Here is a 24,553-nt window from a genome sequence, read left to right as displayed (position 1 = left end):
AGCTGAGGTGGGAGGATCACCTAAGTCTGGGGAAGTTGAGACTGCAGTGAGCTATGATTGCACCACTGCACTTCAGCCTGGGTGACAGAGTGAGACCCTGTCTCAAACAAAAAAACAAACAAACACACAAACACCTATACACCTATTTCATATATGCATATAGAGAGTACCTATATAATCTATATCAATGTATCTTGTATCTGTCTATCTATCTATGGGGAGAATAAAGTAAAAAAAAAAGTTCCAACATGTCATAATTGCTGTCCCCAAGAAAAAGATTAAAATAACAAAACAAAAATATGTATTTTAAGATTTAGTATAAGAAAATTTTCCATAAAAACGTTTAAATCTATGTAATAGAAACAGCAAACCATGGCTCTCAGGAAAGCTGACATGCAACTATCAGCACCAAAATATTTCCTGAGAAATAGTAAACATGGCCGGGCATGGTGGCTCATGCCTGTAATCCTAGTACTTTGGGAGGCTGAGATGGGAGGATCGCCTGAGGCCAGGAGTTTGAGAGCAGCCTGGACAACATAGTGAGACCTTGTCTCTACACAAATAAAATTTTAAAAAATATTAGCCAGGTGTGGTGGTGCATATCTGCAGTCCCAGCTACTCAGGAGGCTAAGACAGAAGGATCACCTGAGCCCAGAAGCTCAAGGCTGCAGTGAGCTGTGATTGTGTCACTGTACTCCAGCCTGGGCAACAGAGCGAGATCCTGTCTCAAAAACAAAACAAAGAAAACAAACATACAAACAAAAAAAAAATGGTTCTCAAAAGGGACTATCAAAGGATATAACTGTTCCCAGTTCCAGGTTCTGATACCCACATCCCAATCACCCAATTAAAAAAAAAAAAACAAAAATAGTAAACATTATGGATAAAGAAATAATTCTTGGTCATTGAATCAAAATATCAAGTTGATCCTGTGCATAAAAATTACAGGATGGGCCTCAGGCTTGCTTCTCTATGTTCAGTGCTAGAGACAGTGGGGCTATACCAAATATCTTCAAGATGAGAAACAGTGACCCAATCATTTTAAACCCAGCACAAATTTGCTAAAGCATAAAGGCAAAAGAAAAACATTTTAGCACTGTCATAAGAACAGACATTTAGATTAATGTAATAGGATTGAAAGTCCAGAAACAAATCTTCAAGTTTACAGTTAACTGATTTTTGGTAAGTGTGCCAGAACAATTTTTTAAACAAATTTTGCTGAAGAAATAGAATATCCAAATATTAAAAGTGAAGTTGGACCCCTACCTCACAGCATACACAAAAACTTGATTAAAAATGCATTAAAAGATTAAATGTTAAGAGCTAAAACTATAAAACTCCTAGAAGAAAACATAGGCATAAGTCTTCATAACTTGGATTAGGCAATAATTGTTTATATATGACACCAAAACCCAAGAAACAAAAGGAAAAACAGGTAAATTGGCTTCATCCAAATTAAATATTTTTGTGCTTCAAAGGACATGATCAAGAAGGTAAAAAGACAACCCACAAATTGGAGAAAATATTTGCAGATCATATATCTAACAAAGGAATTGTATCTAGAATATGTAAAGAACTCTTACAACAGAATAATAAGAAAGAATAACCCAATTTAAAAATGGGCAAAAGATTGAAATAGACCATTCTCCAAAGAAAATATACAAGGTTGACCATGGTGGCACCTGCCTGTGGCCCGAGCTACTTGGGAGTCTGAGGTGGGAGGATTGCTTGAGCCCAGGAGATTGAGACTGCAGTGAGCCATGTTCACGCCACTACACTCCAGCCTAGGTGACAGAGCAAGACTTGGTCTAAATAAATACATAAATAAATAAATAAATAGAAAATATACAAATAGCCAATAGAAAAATAAAAAGATACTTAACTTCGGTGGCCACCAGCGAAAAGCAAATCGAAACCACAATGAAATAGCATTTTATGTCCACTAGAATACCTATAATATAAAATAAAGAGAGAGATAATAATAAGTGTTGGTAAGGATGGGGAGGGATTGGAACCTTGTGCATTGCTGGTAAGAATGTAAACTGGTGCAGCCACTCCGGAAAACAGCTAGGTTGATACTCAAAATGTTAATCACAGAATTGCCATATGACCCAGCAGTTCCACTTCAAGGTATGTACCCAGGACAAATGAAAGTGTATGTCCACACAAAAACTTGTACACAAATGTTTATATCACCTTATTTATCACAGCCAAAACGGTAGAAATAACACAAATGTTTATACACATTTTGGATAAACTGTGGTGTATCCATATAATGGAATATTATTTAACATACAAATAAATGAAGTACTGATACACGCTACCACATTTGTGAAACTTGAAAACGTGCTAAGTGAAAGAAGTCAGTCAAAAAGACCACATATTGTATGATTCCATTTACATGAAATGTCCAGAATAGGCAAATCTGTGGAAACAAAAAGTACAGTACATTAGTTGTTACCGTACATTAATTGTTATCTAGATTTGGGTGGGGAGGTGAAGGCTGGGGTAAATGAGGAATGACAGCTTGTGGGTAACGGGTTCTTTCTGGAAGTGATAAAAAAGTCCTAAAAATGTGTTGATAGTTGGACAACTCTGTGGATATACTAAAAAGCATTGAATTGTACACTTTAAATGGATGAGTTGCATGGTATGTGAATTATAACTCAATAAAGCTGTTACAGGAAAAAAAAGAAGACCATTTTAAGGTGGCTAAGAATTTAAAGAATGTAAATCCCATAGGGCCTTGTTAAAGAAATACTAGATGACAAACGTCAGCCAACCAAGAAATGAACAGTAACGTTATGGTAAACAGACTGGCTGTAAACATTGAATCAATTTAACTGTGGGACTAAACTAAAAAAGAAAAACAAAGTGGTTTCAAAACAGTAAGTGTTCTAGATTATAATCCATTCAATAAAATAAGAATCTCTGGGATCACACCACTGCACTCCAGCCTGGGCGACAGAGCGAGACTCCATCTCAAAAAAAAAAGAATCTGGGTTCATTCTGATACAAATAAATAGAGAAAGAAAGAAAATCTCTTCCTTATAGTAAAAGTTCAGCTAATAAATGTAACAGAACTTATGAAAATAGAAAATAGGCTGGGCACAGTGGCTCATGTATGTAATCCCAGCACTTTGGGAGACTGAGGCAGGCGGATCACCTGAGGTCAGGAGTTCGAGACCAGCCTGGCCAACATGGTGAAACCCCATCTCTACTAAAAATACAAAAAAATCAGCTGGGCGTGGTGGTGGGCACCTGTAATCCCAGCTACTCGGGAGGCTGAGGCATGAGAATCACTTGAACCAGAGAGGCAGAGGTTGTAGTAAGCTGAGATCACACCACTGCACTCAAGCCTGGGTGATAGAGCGAGACTCCGTCTCTCAAAAAAAAAAAGAAAAGAAAATAGAAAGTCATCATTTGGCAACCATTGTAATGGCCTTTGGCCATAGTGGAACTGTGGTCACGCATTCAGGCATGCTAAGGCAGGTGGATGGTATGTTGATGATGTACAGAATGCTGGCATGATCTCAGAATATGCTCCCACAAAACAATAACCAATTGCAAGAGCAAAAACTAGTGTCCTTCTGGTGGAGAAAACCGGGAGATTCCAGCATGACCAGGTGACGGAAAATTAGTGTCACCAGCGGTGGCTGGTACAGATTGACATCGTGCACTTCTTTTTTTTTTTTTTTTTTGAGACAGAATCTTGCTCTGTTGGCCAGGCTGGATTGCAGTGGCATAATCTCAGCTCACTGCAACCTCCGCCTCCAGGCTCAAGCAATTCTCCTGCCTCAGCCTCCCGAGTAGCTAGGATTACAGGCGTGTGCCACCATGCCACGCTAATTTTTGTATTTTTAGTAGAGATGGGGTTTCACCATGTTGGACAGGCTGGTCTCGAACTCCCGACCTCAGGAAATCCACCCGTCTCAGCCTCCCAAAGTGCTGGGATTACAGGCGTGAGCCACCACGCCTGGCTGACATTGTGCACTCCTAATGCAGAGAAGAACACAGTATTATGTCAGTGACATCCCTACCAGGAATCCTTGATCTGAGTCTGGTCACAGAGAGACATCAGATGGACCCACACTCAGGGTCATCCCACAGCACAGGAGGCTTGTATTCTTTAAAATTGTTGGGGACATAAGTGACAGAAGAGATTAAGGAATTGGTCCAGGTTGGAGGGCACTAGGAGGCATGACAACTACAATAGATGCAATACATTTTCCCGGATGGCATCTTGGACCCCAAGGGAAAAAGAGACATCATTGAGAGAGTTGGTAAAATTTGAATGGGCTCTAAGTGGATTGGATGGGAGGATTGTGAAAATGTTGACTTCTTGACTTAGAAGCTTGCATGATGAGAGATCTTTCTTTTAGGGAATGCCCACGGGAGTATTTACAAGTGAAGGTATACTGTTCCCACAGCTAGCTCTCAAGTGGTGAAGGAAAAGACTAGTTGTGTGTGTGTGTGTGTGTGTGTGTGTTTGTGTGTGTGTAAAGAGAAAGAATAAGAGCAAGGGAGGGAGAGTGGGGACAAGAGAGGGAGGAAGATATGTAAAAATGCAATAAGATGGTAACAGCTGGGAAATATGGATTAAGCGGTTATGGGAATAACTTGAACTGTACTTGTAACTCTTCTATACATTTGTAATAATTTCAAAATACAGTATTTTTAAATAGCAGAATATAAATGTTAAAAATGTGAAAAATGGGCTGGGTGCAGTGGCTCACACCTGTAATCCCAGCACTTTGCAAGGCGGGTGGATCACCTGAGGTCAGGAGTTCGAGACCAGCCTGGCCAACATGGTGAAACCCTGCCTCTACTAAAACTACAAAAATTAGCCAGGCGTGGTGGTGTGTGCCTGTAATCATAGCTACTTGGGAGGCTGAGGCAGGGGAATCACTTGAACCCAGGAAGTGGAGGTTACAGTGAGCCGAGATCATGCCACTGCACTCCAGCCTGGGCAACAGAGTGAGACTCTATTTCACACACACAAAAAAGTGGACAATGTAAATAAAAAGAAAATGGTATAATTATCAACAGAGAAGTTGTTGGCTCAGAGTTTTTGAACAGGCTATTCCTCCTTCCTGAATTGTCTCACGCCACATTGTTTTAATACAGAGTCTTGCTCTGTCACCCAATCTGAAGTGTAGTGGTGCAGTCATGACTCACTGCAGCCTCAGCCTCCCTGGATCAAGTGATCCTTGCACCTGAGCCCCTCAAGTAGCTGGGACTATAGGCATTTACCACCACACCTGGATAAATTTATTTATTTATTTATTTATTTTTTTGTAGAGATGGAGCCTCCCTATGTTACCCCAGGCTGGTCTCAAACTCCTGGCCTCAAGTGATCCTCCTGCCTTGGCCTCCCAAAGTGCTAGGATTACAAGTGTGAGCCACCACACCCAAACTCTCACCCCACATTTTAAAAGGGTGGATTATCTTGTGCCATTCATGTCTTAGCCTAAAGATCCTTAGGAAAGGATGCCCCTGGTTACCCTTGTTTCTATCTATTTTCTTTGCGGCACTCATAAGCAGCAGACATCATACTAGGCAATTACCCATTGAGCACACAGAGGTGGGCACTTGATATGCTTGGTTTATTGCTCCATGATGCCTCTTTTCCTTGAGGATCCAAAATGCCATCCAGGAGCATGCATTACATTTAGTTGTCATGTTGCCTCCATCTTCTCCAATCCTTGATACCTGAAAAAAAAATGGCTGGCACATAGTAGTTGCTCATTAAACATCTCTTATTGTTGAAATGTTGAGATGGAGAAAGAGCACAGAAATTGGAAGGTGAAGCATTCTGATTCCTCTTTTATACCCTTCAGGGTCAACAGATATAATTTAAAGGGCAAACTGCTAAACACCATGTGTCCTTTGTAACCATTTGTGTGAGAAAAAGACTGAAAAGGCTAGGCACCTTTCTTTTTTTTTTTTTTTTTTTTGAGACGGAGTCTCGCTCTTTCACCCAGGCTGGAGTGCAGTGGCACAATCTCGGCTCACTGCAGGCTCCACCCCCTGGGGGTCACGCCATTCTCCTGCCTCAGCCTCCCGCGTAGCTGGGACTACAGGCGCCCGCCACCTCACCCGGCTAATTTTTTGTATTTTTAGTAGAGACGGGGTTTCACCATGTTAGCCAGGATGGTCTCGATCTCCTGACCTCGTGATCCACCCGCCTTGGCTTTCCAAAGTGCTGGGATTACAGGCTTGAGCCACCGTGCCCGGCCAGGCTAGGCACCTTTCATCTTAATTAAATGAAATTAATTAAAAGCTCATGCCTGTAATGCCAGCACTCTGAGAGGCTGAGATGGGAAAATCACTTGAGCCCAGGAGTTCGAGACCAGCCTGAGCAACACAGTGAGACCCCATCTCTATTTTCAAAATATAAATAATATAAATTTTAAAAATAAAAAAAAGAGATGGAAAAGTAGGAGAATGGCCTCCTCCTACATGTGGGCTGTAAAAATATAGCATATCTCAGTGCTTGTGGATGGGACACTCACATCTTCACACATATATTTTAGCCTCCAAGAAAATGCCTTGGCTAACTACATCCCATTTTAGGGCAGAATATCCCAGTTATGAATAGGCACAATTGCCATATCCATAGATCCTAGGCAATCAGACTGACTGGGTTCAAATCTCAGCCCTGCCATTTATTAGTTGCTTGATGTTGAGAAAGTTACCTATCGCTTTCTTGGTTTGCTCATCTGTAAAATGGGAACAATAGTAGTACCTATCTCACAGAAATGTTGTGAAGTAAACAATATTTAAGTGCCTAGAAAACAGTGCATGGGCTGGGCATGGTGGCTCATGCCTGTAATCCCAGCACTTTTGAAGGCCAAGGTGGGTGGATCACCTGAGGTCAGGAGTTCGAGACCAGACTGGCCAACATGGTGAAACCCCGTCTCTACTAAAGATACAAAAAAAATGTAGCCTGGCCTGGTGGTACATACCTGTAATCCAAGCTACTGGGGAGGCTGAGGCAGGAGAATCGCTTGAACCTAGGAGGCAGAGGTTGCAGTGAGCCGAGATGGCACCACTGTATCCCAGCCTGGGCAACAGAGCAAGACTCCGTCTTGAAAAACAAAACAAAAACAAACACAAACAAACAAAAAGAAAACAGTGTGTGCTACAGCATAAATAATGCTATGAGTATCATCGAAAAACTTGTATCTTTTGGTTAATCTCTGCTAATAAACCCACTACAACTATGAAGTAACTGACTTTCCAATATTAAATGCACCCCATACTTTCCTCTAGCCTAGTCCCTCTAACCACAAAATAATCCCAGGATTTGCAAAAAAAAAAAAAGGGGGATAAGGTATTGTTCAATATATCCTGTGACTTTGATTGTGGCAAAGACTGCTCTACGTTCACTTTCTTTTCCTCCTGGACACAGAGCAAGAGAACCCTCCCAGCTTCCCTTGCAGTGGAAGGTGCCTGTGGCTGAGTTCTGAACAATGGGATATGAACAGAATGATGCACACTGCACGCCTCTCTAACCCTCGGATCTCTAGACATCTGCAGAATATCCAGTAGAGAACTCTGGGGTCCTAGGGGATAGTAGAGTGTGGGTCCTTGAATGACCCTGTAAACAAAGAAACAAAAAATTCTAAGGTCTTCCCCAAACCATCTGAATGGACCTCTGCTCTCCAACAAGGGCATTCCAAAGTTAACCCGAAAAAACTAGTTCAGGACATGATGGGAAGGGGGAGCCAGATGTGCCTCATTATACCCACCACCCCTTTGGAATTACTTATAAAACAGACTCTTTCAGTCTGATAAACATTTGCAATCCATTCTATCTGAAGCCTGCTACCTGGAGTCTTCATCTACATCATAAAACCTCAGTCTCCACAACCCCTTACTGTAACCCTAACCCAGACATTTCTTTCTATTGATAATAACTCTTTCAACCAACTGCCAATCCAAAAATCTTTGAATTCACTCGCAACTTGGAAGCCCCCACTTCCGTTTGTTCAGCCTTTCTGGACTGAATCATTGTACGTCTTCTGTGTATGATTGATGCCTTATCTCCCTAAAATATAAAAAAAACCTAGTTGTGGCCCAGCCACCTTGGGCACATGTTCTGAGGATCTCCTGAGGACTATGTCAACAGGCCAATGGTCAGTCACATTTGGCTCAGAAGAGATTTCTTCAAATATTTTGAGTTTGACTCTTTCCATTGACAACCTCATGAACACATATTGCTGTGATCTGGGTTTAAGCCACTGAGTCTTGGGGTTTGTGTGCTATACAGCACTTAGCCTGACCTGGCTGAGAAATGCATAGTATTGGCAAAGGAAGGAGTTAAGGGAAGAGAAATGAGAGGAGGGGTTGGAGAGCAGGGAGGGTCAGCCTTGGACAAAGGAAGTTCAGACTGATTGAAACAGCACAGAGATCTTGAAGACACAGAATAAAATCTTTGCAACAGCCAAGTTCAGATAACTGTGCTTGGAGAATTGAAGAGGAGCAGGGGAGGTGTGAAAGGGAAAATAAAAAGGCTCTAGGGTTGGAAAACCTGTGTGAGCATTTGAGCTGATGGAGACAGGCTGCAAGTCAGCTACACAAACCACTTCAGTTCAACAATAGGTATTGAGCAGACCTAGCTGGAGGGCAACGTCTTCTTCTATCAGTGAATGCCTGGGCTGGGAAGACATAATAATGCAGGCAGCTCCAACAAGACTGAAACTGAAAGCCATGGAATCCTCTAACACAGGGGTCCCCAACCTCCGGGCCATAGACGGCAACAGGTCCTCTGTGGCCTGTTAGGAACCAGGCTGCACAGCAGGAAGTGAGTGGCAGGCAAGGGAAGCTTCATCTGTATTTTCAGCTGCTCCACACCACTCTCATTACTGCCTGAGCTCTGCCTCCTGTCAGATCAGTGATGGTATTAGATTCTCACGGGAGCACAAATCCTATTGTCAGCTGGGCACGTGGGGGATCTAGGTTGCAGGCTCCTTATGAGAATCTAATACCCGATGATCTGTCACGGTCTCCCATCATCCCCAAATGGGAATAAAACGAACTCACAGCTCCCATGATTCCACATGATAGTGAGTTGTATAATTATTTTGTTAAATACTACAATGTATTAATAATAGAAATAAAGTGCACTGTAGTCATGATGCATTTGAATTATCCCAAAACCATCCTTACCCTAGTTTATAGAAATAATGTCTTTGACAAAACCAGTCCCTGGTGCCAAAAAGATTGGGGACCACTGCCCTAGAATGTTGGGGTGACTGCTTAGAGGGGTTCCACTTGAGACAGAGCAGAGATCGTCTCTTAGGGGCCCGTCGGACACCCCTCAATCCCAAGCATAAATATAAACGAAAATCTTGATTTCCCCAAGGGAAATCCCGGGCACCTAGCTAACTTTGAAAATTAAGTGAGCAACTTGATAAGCAAGAAGATAGTAGCTTAAAACGATAGCCAAGGAAGTTAGAGTTTGATTCCCTATAGAAACTAAAGGAACATCTTAACATACGTCCCTGAGTTGTTTTTTAAAAACCTATACCCCCATCAAATAGACGTCAGATAAAGAGAAACTGAGGACTGAACTTTAACCACCTCCTTTGCCCCTGAATTTCTTTTTGAGGGGTCTGGAGGGGTCACACCGTGGGCCAGAGTTAACATTCTTTGTTGCTGAACACAGAATTTTAGACGAGACTTTACCTCCTTAACCAATCACAAATCAGAAAATCTTTGAATCCGTATGACCTGTGGGCACCCCCTTTGAGATGTCCCGTCTTTTTTTAGGTCAAACCAATGTACGGCATTCATGTATTGATTAATAACTTTTCTGTTACCTCTGCCTCCTTGCCTTTAAAATTTCTTACCTGTAAGCCAGGCAGGAGTTCAGGTCTTAAGAATGAGCTGCCCTAGTCTCCTTGCTTGGCACCCTGCAAATAAACGCTTCACTTTCTCTTGCTGCAATTCTGATGCCCAGTCCTGATGGCTTTGCTGCACTGGGTGGGTGGACCCAAGTTGAGTTTAGGATAACACTTTATCCTAAAATTATGTGTGTCCCATTCTTCTGTTAGTGCCAGCTCCAAAAAGATGCAAAGGTAATTAATGAATCTAAAAGTGAATATCGGCCAGGCCTGGTGGCTCATGCCTGTAATCCCAGCACTTTGGGAGGCCAAGGCGGGTGGGTCACTTGAGGTCAGGAGTTTGAGACCAGCCTGACCAACATAGCAAAACCCTGCCTTACTAAAAATACAGAATTAGCCGGGTGTGGCAGCGCATGCCTATAATCCCAGCTACTAGGGAGGCTGAGGCAGGAAAATCACTTGAACTCAGGAGGCAGAGATTGCAGTGAGCTGAGATCACGCCACTGCACTCCAGCCTGGGCGACACAGCAAGACTCTGTCTAAAATAAAATATAAAATAAAATAAAATATAAAATAAAATAAAATAATAAAAATCTATTTCCAATGACAAATATTTATCAATCACCCCCCATGTAAGATGCACTGTTCTAGGTTATTTGAAAATGCAGGAATGTTAAGAAACATTTTCCGTCTTTGAGGATCTCATATTCCTGTGAGAAAGACAGCCCTCACAGTTGAGGGAGAACAAAGCACAAAAATGAAGGATCAATGCTTCTGTGTGTCACATAATAAGGGCAATATTTCATATTTGATATTAGTGAGGGATGGATCATGGCACCCTATAACTATGGAAAATTAGAGAAAGTTGTTTTATTTTAAAGAGGATCTACTAAACATTCTAAGTGCCAGTGAGGGCTTTCGAAATGATGGCTGAAGCTATGCCAAGGGGAGGAGAAGATTGAAGACTTGGCCCATGTCAATAGCAGAAAACAATAAATAGGAGTTGGTCATAGAATGGTTGTTCAGCCTAGTCCTGGAAACTTGTCTTAATTTCTTTAGTATATTCGTAGAAAATGTGGGCATCCTTATATGAGTTATTAATAGGCTGAGAATGTAGTACATAGAATATACCTTCTTGTTTTGGCCAAATTAGGGTAGCTATGGAGAAAGAAGAAAACTTACAAAACAGAAATCATACAATCAAGTCATAAACCTGGTGACAGATGAACGGCACTGTCACCAATACCAGAAACACTTTAATAGCTGCCAAAGGGCCTCCCCAACCACGCTGGACCCAGGCAGAAAAAGGAGAGAACTGGGAAGTTCAGGTTCCCAGGGACTTGGTGAGTGCAGGTCAATGCGGGTAGGGTTGTGAATATTGCACACACACCAAGCCTTCCTTCTCAGAGGACTCCTGGGGTAAAAAAGGAGGAGTTTTATAGGCAACACTCAAGAGTAAGCACGGTCAAATGGATAATTTATCTCCCAAGTTCTTCATAGAGAATACAGCGTCAAGCAAGGAAATCAAGTCAACAAGCTGAAAGGACACAAAGTCTAAAGATGAGCTATGGTGAAAGTAAAAAAATGGATAAAATTAAAATAAAGGGGGAGGAAAGCAGATGAGCTGTAACAGGAGAAAAAGATCAGAGGATGCTGAGCAACTGCAACTAGTAAAGCTGGAATGACCATCATTCTATTGCCACAGATATCAAGCATGTGTAGAGGTTACAACGGTTTAATAACGGATGGATGGTTTTCTTTTTCTTTCCTTTTTTTTTTTTTTTTTTTTTTTTTTGAGATGGAGTCTTGCTTTGTTGTCCAGGTTAGAGTGCAGTAGCACGATCTCTGATCTCAGCTCACTGCAACCTCCACCTCCCGGGTTCAAGTGATTCTCCTGCCTCAGCCTCCTGAGTAACTGGGACTACAGGTGCACACCACCATGCCCAGCTAATTTTTGTATTTTTAGTAGAGACTGGGTTTCACCATGTTGGCCAGGATGGTGGTGATCTCTTGACCTCAGGTGATCCACCCACCTCGGCCTCCCAAAGTGCTGGGATTACAGGCATGAGCCACCACACATGGCCGGATAGATGGTTTTCTAATCTCCCAAGGAAGAATATTGGAAAGGACCATGATTGCTCAAATACTACCCACATCTTGACTTTCCTTTCTTACTTCTAAGGCTTATGAAAGTGAGGTGTATGGTTGTCTCCATCTTGCATACTTTTAATGGGAATTCTTTCTTTAAAAAAATTTTTTTGGTTCGGGAGTACATGTGAAAGTTTGTTACACAGGTAAACTCTTGTCTCGAGGGTTTGTTGTGCAGATTATTATATTACTTGGATATTAAGTTCAGTACCCAATAGCTATCTTTTCTACTCCTCTCCCTCCTCCCACCTGCTACCCTCAAGGAGACCCCAGTGTCTGTTGTTATCCTCTTTGTGTTCATGAGTTCTTAACATTAAGCTCCTACTTACAAGTGAGAACATGCAGTATTTGGTTTTCTGTTCCTGGATAATGGCCTCCAGCTTCATCCATGTTCCTGCAAATAACATGATCTCATTCTTTTTTATGGCTGCATAGTATTCCCTGGTGTATATGTACCACATTTTCTTTATCCAATTTGTCATTGATGGGCATTTAGGTTGATAACTTGTCTTTCCTATTATAAATAGTGCTGCCACAAACATTCGCATGCCTGTGTCTTTATGGTAGAAAGATCTATATTCCTCTGGGTAGATAAACAGTAATGAGATTGCTGGGTTGAATGGTAGTTCCGCTTTTAGCTCTTTGAGGAATCGCCACACTGCTTTCCACAATTGTTGAACTAATTTACGCTTCTACCAACAGTGTGTCAGTGTTCCCTTTTCTCCACAACCTTGCCAGCATCTGTTATTTTTTGACATTTTAATAATCTGATTGGTTTCAGATGGTATCTCATTGTGGTTTTGATTTGCATTTCTCAAATGATCAGTGATATTGAGTTTTTTTTAAATGCTTGTTGGCCACAAGTATGTCTTCTTTTGAAAAATGTCTGTTCACCTCCTTTGCCCACTTTTCAATGGGGTGGTTTGTTTTTCTCTTGTAAATTTGTTTAAATTCCTTATAGATGCTGGATATTAGATCTTTGTCAGATACATAGTTTGCAAATATTGTCTCCCATTCTGTAGGTTGTCTGTTTACTCTGTTGACCTCAGGTGATCCACCTGAGGTCTTTTGCTGTGCAGAAGCTCTTAAGTTTAATTAGATCCCACTTACCCATTTTTGTTTTCATTGTCATTGCTTTTGATGTCTTTGTCATGAAATATTTGCCCGTTCCTAGGTCCAGGATGATATTGCTTAGGTTTTCTTCCAGGATTTTTATAGTTTGGGGTTTTACGTTTAAATTAGAAGATAGATAACAAACTGATTTACAAATAAATAATATGCCAGGTGGTCATAATTACTAAGGAAACAATAAACTAGGATAAAAGGAATAACAATTCATACAAATCATAGAGGAAAATTTAAATAGTGATAAAAGAAGACATATAACAGGGTGGGCATATGTGAGAGTTAATTGTGTATGTCAACTTGACTAGGTTAAGTGATACCCATACAACTAGCAAAACATTATCTCTGGGGGTGTCTGTGAGGGTGTTTCTGGAGGAGATTAGCATTTGAATCGGTAGACTGAGTGAAGAAGAGCTGCTCTTAGTAATGTGGGCAAAGGCCGAGTGCGGTGGCTCATGCCTGTAATCCCAGCACTTTGAGAGACCAAGACGGGTGGATCACCTGAAGTCAGGAGTTCGAGACCAGACTGGACAACATGATGAAACCCCATCTCTACTAAAAATACAAAGATTTGCTAGGCATGGTGGCATGCACCTGTAATCCCAGCTACTCAGGAGGCTGAGGCAGGGAAATTGCTTGAACCTGGGAGGCGGAGGTTGCAGTGAGCCGAGATCGTGCCATTGCACTCCAGCCTGGGTGACAAGAACAAAACTCCATCTCAAAAAAAAGAGTAACGTGGGTGAATACCAACAAATCCATTGAGGGTCCAGATAGAACGAAAAGACTGAGGGAGGGCTAATTATTTTTCTTTTCTGGAGCTGAGACATCCATCTTTTCCTGCCCTTGAACATTGGAGCTACGGATTCTTGGGTCTTCGGACTCCAGGACTTATACCAGCCTGTCCCCTAACCCCTGCCCTGGTTCTCAGACCTTTGTCCTTGGACTGAAAGTTACACCATCAGCTTTCCTGGTTCTCCATCTTACAGATAACAGATCCTTGGACTTCCTGGCCTCCATAATCACATAAACCAATTTTCATAATTATATAATTATTTGCATAACAATGCAAAGTGCTCCAAATATATATGGAGAGTTTAGGTCTTGGAATACATTCTTTGCAACAACCAAGTTCAGATAACCGTGGTAGCTCTTATAAAACTTTTGCAACAGCAGAGATTATATATAATCTCTGTTTTTCTGAGAAACCCTAATACAGCATATAATTTTATGAGGAAATTAGGCAATGCTGCACTTTGCACTTGAGTAGAAAATTGGGCACTGAGCTTTCTGACAAGAAGTGAGCAAAGCATACTGAATTTGGTCAGTTAACTTATGCAATTAAAAAATATAGACATATGTACATCATCGAAAAGAGTCAAGCTCTGTAAAATATTTGAAGAGATTTAATCTGAGCCAAATGTGAGTGACTATGGCTCATGACACAGCCCTCAGGACACAGGTCCTGAGAACATGTGTCCAAGGTGGTCAGGGTACCCCTTGGTTTTATACATTTTTAGGAGGCATGAGACATCAATCAAATACATTTAAGGAATACATTCAGGAAGGCAGGACAACTCCAAGCAAGGGCTTCCAGGCTATAGGAAAATTTAAACACTTCCTGGTTTACAATTGGTTGAGTTTGTCTAAAGACCTGGGATCCATACAAAAGAAATGTCCAGGTTAAGGTAAAAGATTGTGGAGACCAAGGTTCTTTTGAAGTGTTACAGTGGCTGCCCTTAGAGACAATAGATGACAAATGTTTCCTATTCAGATCATTAAAAGGTGCTAGACTCTTAGTTAATGTCTTCAGGATTGAAAGGGCCTGGAACAAAAAGATCTAGCTATGTTAATAGAGATTCTTTACAGATGCAAGTTTTTGCCCACAAACGACAGCTTTGCAGGGCCATTTCAAGATATGGCAAAGAAACGTATTTTGGGGTAAAATATTTTGGCTTTCTTCCTTGTCACATAATGTTATGCCAGAGTTAGATTGGAAAGTAAGTCACAAAATATAGGGTTAAATAAAACCCATCTGGGCCGGGTGCGGTGGCTCACGCCTGTAATCCCAGCACTTTGGGAGGCTGAGGCGGGGGGATCACGAGGTCAGAAGATGGAGACCATCCTGGCTAACCCGGTGAAACCCTGCGTCCACTAACAAAATACAAAAAATTAGCCGGGCATGGTGGCAGGCACCTGTAGTCCCAGCTACTCGGGAAGCTGAGGCGGGAGAATGGCGTGAACCCAGGAGGCGGAGCTTGCAGTGAGCTGAGACTGCGCCACTGCACTGCAGCCTGGGCCACCACGGGAGACTCCGTCTCAAAAAATAAATAAATAAATAAAATAAAAATGTAAAATAAAACCCATCTGATGAGAATTTATGGTTTGTAGGTCATGACTTTCCAGACCCCTTACATAGGAATTTGGGCAAGAAAAAAACTCAGAGCTTAGTCCCCATGTATATATATTTTTTTCAGATAAGATGTTTTTCCAGCATCAAACTCCAAAGAGTATGTATCTTAATAATCCTTTTAAATACCTTAACTTCAGAGAATGGAAAAAGCATTAACATTCAGAGTCATAGGCAAATAATGGATGGCTGAGGAGGGACAGAACTTGGATTCGGGGGTGGGATGTGGAGGTTTCCCTGGACCAGAGGTGGGGACTCTCCGAGAGGTTCTACGGGTTTTGACCAGCTGCTCTTTTTGCCTCGGCAGCCTCCTGAGTCTTCCGCATTGGAGCTTTTCTAACACAGGCTGTTAAGCTCTATTGTCCTGATTTGACATCTGGAACAAATTCTTTTGTCATACACCATCAGACTTTAAACAAATAAGAGCTAATGAGTTATACAGATGCCATGATTTTGCCTCAACCAATAATTACTTTGTTCACTCAAGGGTAGTATGGAGGTTCAGAGACAAGAAGATCTCTCCTGTTTCACCTCACATTAGAATTTGTTTGCTTTGACAAATATCTGACTTGTCTGATGTTTACCATGTAACATATTTATTTTGCCAGGTCTGCCCTATAGATCATCCTGTCCCAGAGATCTACAGCATAATGGCTTGGAAACAGTCTTTGTTTTGGAGCCAAGCCCAGTAAAGTCTCAATTCCTTTTCCCTCAATTGCTATCTGGATGAACAACGGCAAGTCATTGACCCTCTCTGGGCCTCAGTTTCCTCACCCATAAACTGGAGGTAAAAACACATACCCCATGGGATGGGATTACATAAGAGCTTAACACAATGTCTGGCACAGAGTGGGAAATCAGTAAACATTTGCTCCCATCCTTTGCTCAAATCACTTTTAATTAAAGGTCCCTTTGGGAAAATGAGGAAGTCAATCTTCATTTGACTGAGAAAAGAAGTAAATCTTTTTCTGTTGTTGTTAAGATAAGACTTATCTATATAAGTTCACTTTAAGGATAGTGATTTGTTATTTTTCATTTAAAGCCAATTAATCAATGTAGTGTGGATGTCTTCCTTCTCCCTGGAGTCTCTTTGAAGTGGTTTGCTCCTAGGGTATCTAAAGAAAAGATGTCAGAGGGCTGGAATAAGAGAAAGTTGATAGAATGGAGAAGGGGCTATTTGGGATAGAAGGGTATACACACTACCTCTCCAGGTGGTTCCCAGTGGGGGATATTAGGATGATGAATTGTAGCTCAGTGTTCAGCTTCTGGAACCTTTGCAGGAAGTCAGATACTGCCTCCAGGGATGCCTATGGATATTCCTACCTCTGCCCAGGCAAGCCCACCTCTAGCCGTAGCAGCCACAGCTGCTAGAAACAACCAATACCAGCAGGAGAGGAGATAAACAAGGCATAAAGCACCAGGAGAAGTAAGTCGGGAGTGGGGGTGACGGTCAAATCATACTCTTTTTTTTTTTGAGACTTGCTCTGTCACCCAGGCTGGAGTGCAGTGGCACAATCTCGGCTCACTGCAAGCTCCACCTCCCAGGTTCACGCCATTCTGCTGCCTCAGCCTCCACAGCAGCTGGGACTACAGGTGCATGCCACCACGCCCGGCTAATTTTTTTTGTATTTTTAGTAGAGACGGGGTTTCCCCATGTTAGCCAGGATGGTCTTGATCTCCTGACCTCATGATCCGCCCACCTCGGCCCCCCAAAGTGCTGGGATTACAGGTGTGAGCCACTGCACCCAGCCACACTCTTTTTTTGTAATAAGTTTTATTTTGTTTTTCATTGTCACATAATAATTATATTTATTTATGAGATGTAATGTGATGTTTGGTGTACATTATGTAATGATCAAATCAGAATAGTTAGCATATTGATCATCTTAAATGCCTGCCATTTCTTTCTAGTAAGAACACTTAACCGAGGCAGGGGTATCACGAGGTCAAGAGATCGAGACTATCCTGGGCAACATGGTGAAACCCATCACTACTAAAAATACAAAAATTAGCTAGGCATGGTGGTGCGCACCTGTAGTCCTAGCTACTCGGGAGGCTGAGGCAGGAGAATCCCTTGAACCCAGGAGGCAGAGGTTGCAGTGAGCCGAGATTGCGCCACTGCACTCCAGCCTGGAAAGAAAGCAAGACTCTGTCTCAAAAAAAAAAAAGAACATTTAAAATCCTCTCTCCGAGTTACTTTGAAGTGTACCATAAAGTATTGTCCACTATAGTCACTCTGTTGTGGAATAGCACACCAGAATTTATTTCTCCTCTCTAACTGTAACTTTGTACTCATTGACCAACTTCTTCTTTCTTTCCCTCTCCTGACCTACACTCACCAGTCTCTGGTAACCACTGTTCTTTTGTATGCTTCTATGAGATCAATATTTTTTTAGATTCTACACGAGTGAGATCATACAAGATTTGTCCTTCTGTGCTTGGCCTATTTCATTAATGTAATTGTTTTCTAGGTTCATTCATGTTGTTACAAATAACAGGATTTCACCTTTTTTATGGCTGAATAGTATTCCACTACACACATATACAACATTTTCTTTATCCAGTCAGCCATTGGTGGACACTTATGTTGATTCTACAGCTTGGTTAGTGTGAATAATTCTACAATGAACATGGGACTGCATTATCTCTTCAACATACTGATTTCATTTCCTTTGTATATATACACACTAGTAGGATTGTTGGATAATAGGATAGTTCTATTTTTAATTTTCTGAGAAACCTCCATACTGTTGCTCATAAGTGTACTGTTTTGCATTCCCTTCAATCATATATAAGAGTTTCCCTTTCTCTGCATCCTTGTTAGCACTTCTTATTTTGTTTATTTTTTATGATAGACATTTTAACCAGGGTGAGGTGATATCTCACTTTGGTTTTGATTTGCCTTTCCCTAATGGTTAGTGATGTTGAGCATGTTCTCATGAACTTATTGGCCATTTGTGTGTCTTCATTTGAGAAATCTCTATTTAGATCTTTTACTGATTTTTAAATCAGCCAGATTGTTTGTGTTTTGTTTTGTTTTTGTTTTTGTTTTTTTGCTGTTGTGGTGTTTGAGTTCCTTATATATTCTGGATGTTAATCCCTTGTCAGATTCATAGTTTGCAAATATTTTTGCCCATTTTGTAGATTGTCTCTTCACTCTGTTGTTTCCTTAGCCATCGCCTCTTTCGTAAAATTTGCCCAGAACAATGTCCTGAAGTGTCTCCCCTATGTTTTCTTCTAGTATTTTTATAGTTTTGAGTCTTACTTTTATTAATTTTTTTTTTTTTTTTTTTTTGTAGATTAGGGTTCTCCTTATTTGCCCAGGCTGGTGTCAAACTCCTGGCTTCAAATGATCTTCCTACCTTGGCCTCCCAAAGTGTTGAGATTACAGTCATGAGACACTGTGTCCAGTGTCTCACTTTTAAGTCATTAATCTATCTTGAGTTGATTTTTGTATATGGTGAAAGATAAGGGTCCAGTTTCATTCATCTGCCTATGGATATCCAATTTTCCCAGCACCATTTATTGAAGAACATGTTCTTTCCCTAGTGTATGTTTTCCTTGGCTTTGTCAAAAATCAGTTGGCTGTAAATACATAGGTTTATTTCTGGGTTCTCTATTCTGTTCCACAGTCCTGGGCAACAAGAGTGAAATTCTCTGTCTCAAAAAAAAAAGATTTGAGGATAAAAGATGTGAGGACAAGAGGGAAATCTTTGCCATGAAATAGATTTATTTCATAAAGTGGAGAAAAGTAGAAATAAATAACTACTTTTTCTCTTAAATCAGGACCCAATGACAAAAGATAAACTGATTAGATTTCAAAGCATTAAAATTAATTTTAAAGCCTGGGTGCGGTGGCTCACGCCTGTAATCCCAGCACTTTGGGAGTCTGAGACGGGAGGATCACAAGGTCAGGAGATCGAGACCATCCTGGCTAACACGGTGAAACCCCTGTCTTCACTAAAAATACAAAAAAAAAAAAAAATTAGCCAGGCGTGGTGGCAGGCGCCTGTAGTCCCAGCTACTCAGGAGGCTGAGGCAAGAGAATGGCGTCAACCCGGGAGGCGGAGCTTGCAGTGAGCCGAGATGGCGCCACTGAACTCCAGACTGGGTGACAGAGCAAGACTGTGTCTCAAAAAAAAAAAAAATTAATTTTAAATAGGAAATAAAATGAAAAATAACACCTTGGAAATACAGCAGCTGCAAATATTTAAGTTATGGACATCCTCTTAAGAGAAATGAGCATTTATAAATAAATATAATATTTTATATTCTATTTCAGGAGATTCTGAAACTCTCATACGTGGCAGCTTAGAATCTAAAATAGTAGAACCACCTTGGAAAACAGTTTTGCAATTTCTTTAAAAATTAAAACTATACATGGTCTATGACTCATAGATGTTTACCAAAAGAAATAGTCATGTGTCCGTACAATGATTTGCATGCAAATGTTCATAACAGCTTTATTCATAATAGCCAACAGCTCAAACCAACCCAAATGTCTCACAAAAAGTGAATGGGTGAGTAAAATGTGGCATATCTGTATAATAAAATATTACTCAGCGGTGAAACCCCGTCTCCACTAAAAATACAAAAAAAATTAGCCGGGCATAGGTGGTGCATGCCTGTAGTCCCAGCTACTCCGGAGGCTGCGGCAGGAGAATGGCGTAAAACCCAGGAGGCGGAGCTTGCAGTGAGCCGAGATCGTGCCACCGCACTCCAGCCTGGGTGACAGAACGAGGCTCTGTCTCAAAAAATAAATAAATAAATAAATAAGTAAATAAATAAATAAATACATATATGTTACTCAGCGATAAAAATAGATGATATATTGAGATCTAAGACCTGTATAAAATGCAAGAATCTAAAAATAAGTGTTCCGGGTGAAGGATAATGTATGTCTTCATTTATTTAAAATTTTGCAAATGTAAACCAATCGATAGTGACAGAAAGATCAGCGCTTGCCTGGAAAGGGATCAGGGTCTTGGAGAATGAGGAATTACAAAGGAGAATAGAAAACTTTGACAGGTGATCGGTATCGTCTTCATCCTGATTGTGGTGATGGTTTCATGTGTGTATATACATGTCAAAATGTATCAAATTGTACAGTTCATATATTTTCACTTATTGTATGTTAATTATTTCTCAGCACAGCTGGGAAACATAATACTACACGATACTGTGTGGAGTGAAACCTCTATAACCACACACTTTTTTTCTGTTTTTTCTTTTTTTTTTGAGATGAAGTCTCGCTCTGTCGCCCAGACTGGAGTGCAGTAGGATGATCTTGGCTCACTGAAACCTCCCCGTGATGGGTTCAAGTGATTTCTCCTGCCTCAGCCTCCCGAGTAGCTGGGATTACAGGCACATGCCACCATGCCCGGCTAATTTTTGTATTTTCAGTAGAGACGAGGTTTCACCATGTTGGCCAGACTGGTCTCAAACTCCTGACCTCAGGTGATCGCCCGCCTCGGCCTCCCAAAGTGCTGGGATTACAGGTGTGAGCCACTGTGCCCAGCCAACTACACACTTTTAATAACAGTGCACATGTTTATCACCTGTAAGGAAAGCAATTTTGCCAGGTATATCATAAATTGTTACTACTATTGTTATTATAATATGGGTAAAAATGTAAAAGAACCAGCCAAAGTAGGCAATGCTCAAAACGGTTTGTGTCAGATGGTGTTAACCTCCGATTTGTCCTTTTAGAGAAACGCATGCTTAGATATGTTACAGACTCACCTATAAGGAAGCCTCAGGCTCTAAGAGTGCAACACCAGGGTCAAACATTTGGTTTACATTTCACCAGCAACCACCAAATTTACATGTCGTGTATGACTGACCCTTTGCTACTCCTGTTTGAAACAGAATAGCTGTGTTCTTTAATTGCTCCTTTAGGGACACTTAATGCATTCTAAGTGTTTACTAAGCCTTGGAAAGTGATTGATCGCCTCTGGTTAATGCTTTTATATTCAAGGTTAATTATTGTTTTCTGATAACGTTTTTTATTCATTAGCATCCTTTAATAAGGCTGGCAATCATTGGCTAGTTAAGTGGACAAACCATTAATATGAGAGCTAAAGTTTCAACTAAGGGTCAATCTACTAATTTCTTAGTCATAGACCAGATGGGAAGACCTTATAAAATAAAAATGCTTATGTTCAGTATCTTCTCTTTAACTAAATGATACTATAAATATACTGTGAGCGGCCTGGAGCTTTCTATTTCCCCGGGGCAGAATAATCACGAAGAAGTCAGGGCAAAGGAAGTCACATACAAAGCGGATGGAGAATGGATGGGGAAGGAGGATCGTATAACTGATTTCTCATTGAATGTAATGAATTAGGCACAGAAATCTATAGTTAAGGAAAGAAGAAAGAGAACGTGAAGGTTTATGGTGATTTACAGACCTTCTCTGAACTTTACATTTTAATGTTATCCTTAAAAGATGATAAGTCCCTTATTATGAAAGGAAGAGGAGAATATATAAACTTCACATCAGGCTCAGGCTGGCTTCCTGCTGATAGGTTCCTACAGAAATCAATAAGGAGATATGCATTTCACAGTCGGGAGCTATTTCAGCGAGTCCTTCCAAAGATGAGCAGAGACCTAGTGCATTCCTTGAAGAGGGTTAGAAGGGAGCAAAGCAAAGCTACAGACATTAAACTAAATTCAAGTAAGAAATTCTGACGCTGTAACTCAAAGTAATGGGTGTAATTAATAAAGAATGAAAATCATGTAACTGCTAAGCACAGCAGAATTATGAAGATACTGATGACACCATTCCAAATGGCTCCTTCCTGCGTTGCTTTAAATAGTTATTTACTAAACACTGACGGTGATCACAGCATGATGTCAGGGAGCAAATTGTGGGAAGAGAGAGAATAAAAAAGCATTTGACAGTCATAGTTCATCTTGATACCCTTGTGCTTGAAAATGGCTATTGGTGGCCAGGTGTGGTGGCTCAAGCCTGTAATCCCAGCACTTTGGGAGGCCGAGGCCAGTGGATCACCGGAGGTCAGGAGTTCAAGACCAGCCTGGCCAACGTGGTGAAACCTCGTCTCTACTAAAAATAAAAAAATTAACCGGGCATGGTGTCACGCACCTGTAGTCCCAACTACTAGGGAGGCCGAAACAGGAGAATCACTTGAACCCAGAAGGCAGAGGTTGCAGTGAACCAAGATTATGCCACTGCACTCAAGTCTGGGCGTTACAGTGAGACTCCGTCTGAAAAAAAAAAAAAAAAAAAAAAGGCTATTTGCTCTGTTTTTAGAACACAATGAATAAAAATGCCTTAGCAGGCATACAAATTTGTTTATACTCTGTCTTCAATTCATTCCATTTCTCAATATATATTCTTCTCCGTCATCCAGCCCATGAGATGGTATCAGAATTATAGTGTATATCAATTTACTTAATTCCAAGTATTACGTGGCAGCACAAAGTATTAAGTACATCAACACTACTTGTGACAAACAGCTCCAATATCTCAATGACTATATTAGTCAGGGTTCTCCAGGGAAACAGAAACAATGGAATAGAATAGAATAGAATAGAATAGAATAGAATAGAATAGAATAGAATAGAATAGAATAGAATGATAGAAAATAGATGATAGATAGATAGATAGAAATATGATAAGATAGATAGATATAGATAGATTAGACAGACAGACAGACAGATAGATTATATAAATAGATACAAATATATAGAAATATATTTATTATAAGGGATTGGCTTATGCAATTATGAAGTCTGGGGAGTTCCACAATCTGCCATCTTAAATCTGAAGATCAAGAAAGTCAGTAGCATAATTCTAGTCTAAACACAAAGGCCAAAGAAGAGGAGCACCAATGTCTGAGGCCGGAGAAGATGGATATCCCAGCTCAGGCAGAGAGAGCAAATGTACCCCTCATCTGCTTTTTTTGGTTCTTGTCAGAGCCTCAGTGAAGTGCATGATGGCCACCCACACTGGTGAAGATGACCTTTACTCAGTCTACTGATCCAAATGCTAATCTCTTCCGAGAACACCATCTCAGACACACCCGGAAATTTACCAGGTATCTGGGCCTCCCTGAGCCCAGTCAAGTTGCTACATAAAATTAACCATCGGAAGTCACCTCCTTGTCAGTTGGCACCCAGATAAATCTTGTTAAACCATAGTAGTCTCCAAATAAAGACATTAACAATATCATGCTTCCACTGAACATGATATGACTATCCTTCATACAACCAAAAATGCACAAATCCCTTCCTCAGAAGAGAAAATAAAGTTTCTCAGTGATGCTTCCTCTTTTCCTGATATACCTTAACTTAAATACTAGGATGTAAAATTAGCAATATTTAAATACTAACATAATATTAATACGTCTTCTGTTACATGATAAGGGACTAAGAGAGAAAAGAAAACAAAGCTATTTGCTTTATATGTACGTGTGTGTGTTTGTGTGTATGTGTGTGTATAATATATATAGATATGTGTATATATGTAGTATTTGTATTCATACAAAATAAAAAGGAAATACTCATGATAATTACAGCCCTCATTTCTGTAACTGGTCACGTGGTTATAGCTGATATTTATACTTACATACTTATTATACTTATATATTCCTACTACCTATTCTGTATTCCCTTTGCTCTCAGCTGCACCTCAGCTGGTTGTGGTTCATTATCTAATGGAGTGACCCAAACCTCAATAGTCCTGCCTAAACTGGGTTGTTGTAGTTTTTTTAAATTGCCTGTAATCAATCATAGGGCATGGTAACAATAAGAGTTGCCTTAAGAGGTCCTCTGTATTCCAGACGTACTCTTCTTTACTGCCATCATGGACTAGCAGTCCAATTTCTCCCAGCCAACACCTTAACCCCTTTATTGACCTATTGACTCAGAGGCATAAAGTGCCACAAAGTGGTCAGGTGGCAGGCTTAATTTTCAATTCAATGGAATCTTGTCGTGTCTCCTGGTGGAAGCATTTCTTCCTCTGGAATTAAGACCTCTAGGCCAGGCTGGGCATGGCAGC

The 24,553-nt window shown here is 40.8% G+C and overlaps 1 long non-coding RNA gene across 1 annotated transcript in view; it reads left to right on the top strand.

Annotated features, from left to right (window-relative positions):
* Positions 1–24,553, top strand: part of LOC134731333 (uncharacterized) — a 164,046-nt gene that overhangs the window by 15,906 nt on the left and 123,587 nt on the right. Inside the window, exon 2 of the long non-coding RNA XR_010113517.1 lies at positions 16,140–16,318. This is a non-coding gene — a long non-coding RNA (uncharacterized lncRNA). The remainder of the gene's footprint in view (positions 1–16,139; positions 16,319–24,553) is intronic.

Source organism: Symphalangus syndactylus, chromosome 9 (assembly GCF_028878055.3).
Source record: "Symphalangus syndactylus isolate Jambi chromosome 9, NHGRI_mSymSyn1-v2.1_pri, whole genome shotgun sequence".
Classification (NCBI taxonomy): domain Eukaryota; kingdom Metazoa; phylum Chordata; class Mammalia; order Primates; family Hylobatidae; genus Symphalangus; species Symphalangus syndactylus.
The sequence above is the reverse complement of the archived record's forward strand: the minus strand, read 5'-3'. Positions and strand labels throughout refer to the sequence as shown.